Below are 1507 nucleotides of genomic sequence, written 5' to 3'. Positions count from 1 at the left end.
TGTATTACAAAATATCTGCGGAAAAAAAATAAGTTATAAACTATGAATTCGAATAAGTTGTGAATGAATTGAACAATATGCACACTTATGCACGGGATATTACGCAAAGCTAAAGTTTTTTTTCTTTCATGGTTTACAAAGGTGACACGAGTCGTGAAAATATTGTTACAAAAACAGTGGATCGTGAGTCAAAAAGGTTGAACATTACTAGTCAAAACCATAAATAGGATGAAAAATAGTTTTATGTAAAAAATTGTATAATTCATTAGGTAGGTATTCATTAGTTTTATCTTTGACAACAACTTATATCCATTCTTAATTTTAATAAAAATTATTTTGGGCATTAGTTTCAAGTTTGTAAATATCTGTGAGCTAGTGTTCACAATTGACATAGGTATACGTCTGTAGTAGTAAAAATTATAATTATTAAGATATTATCACTGATAATTATTATTTTTTTATTTCCTACCGAAATATGTAGGTAGGTATTATTTCTATCAATAAAAATTTTGAAACATAAGGTGAATATAAAATATAAATCCATATTTACTTACATGTTACATAGGCACATATAGTTAAATATGTTATATTTGGAAATTTGGAATAGGAAATTCTGTAACTAAGGTGAAATATAGTATTGAAAAACTAGGAATTGGTTGGGGGATGTGGGAGGCAAAGCTCCCCACGAGCCTGCGTTGACTAATTTTGCACTTGGAACGCAGTTTATAAATTGTGAGCTCCTCTACTTAATAATTATATATCAATACGACAATAGGTACATGTAATAACATAGGTACCTAGTCCCAGACAGCATTTTTTTGTTTAATTATATCATTATAACATTATAATCCTGAATAATATTAGTGCCTATAACGTTATTATACTACTTTTATAATATTATCGTTACAAAATGCTGTCTGGGGTGAATCTTAAACTGTAGGCAATATACAAATATTAAATCGACAATGATGATTATTGAGTGATAAAAAATATCTAAGCAGTTTTAAATAAAACTAAAACAAAAATGTAACCCTCTATGCGTTTTCAGTGCACAATCATAAAATACAAGACAAACAAATTGTAATGTCATAATACTGGTATACTGCAGTACCTATACTTAGTGAAATAATTGCATATGTATAGACGGTATATTTTGTGTATAACACTAAAACGTGTTATACGTAATTAACAAGTATTTGGGGTAAAATTATTACGGCAAAATTATATTTCTTTCGTCGATTTATCTGTTAATCTGTCCACCTTGCAACTATATTAACTAACGTTTACCTACGACAATAGTTCACAAAAATTACTAGACGGATCAAATGGGTACGTGGGTGGTGGATATATAAAACAAAACGAGATCCAAATTTAGTACCCTTATTGTGTATAAAATAGGTACTTGAATACTACTCATACAACATACAATGTAATGACCGGAGGGTTGGTACGCGATCAATAAAGTAAGACTGTTATCGTGTAAGTAGGTACCCAATATTAATAATAA

The sequence above is a fragment of the Acyrthosiphon pisum genome, chromosome A1, assembly GCF_005508785.2.
Source record: "Acyrthosiphon pisum isolate AL4f chromosome A1, pea_aphid_22Mar2018_4r6ur, whole genome shotgun sequence".
In the NCBI taxonomy this organism is placed as follows: domain Eukaryota; kingdom Metazoa; phylum Arthropoda; class Insecta; order Hemiptera; family Aphididae; genus Acyrthosiphon; species Acyrthosiphon pisum.
Note: the sequence above shows the minus strand (reverse complement) of the source record.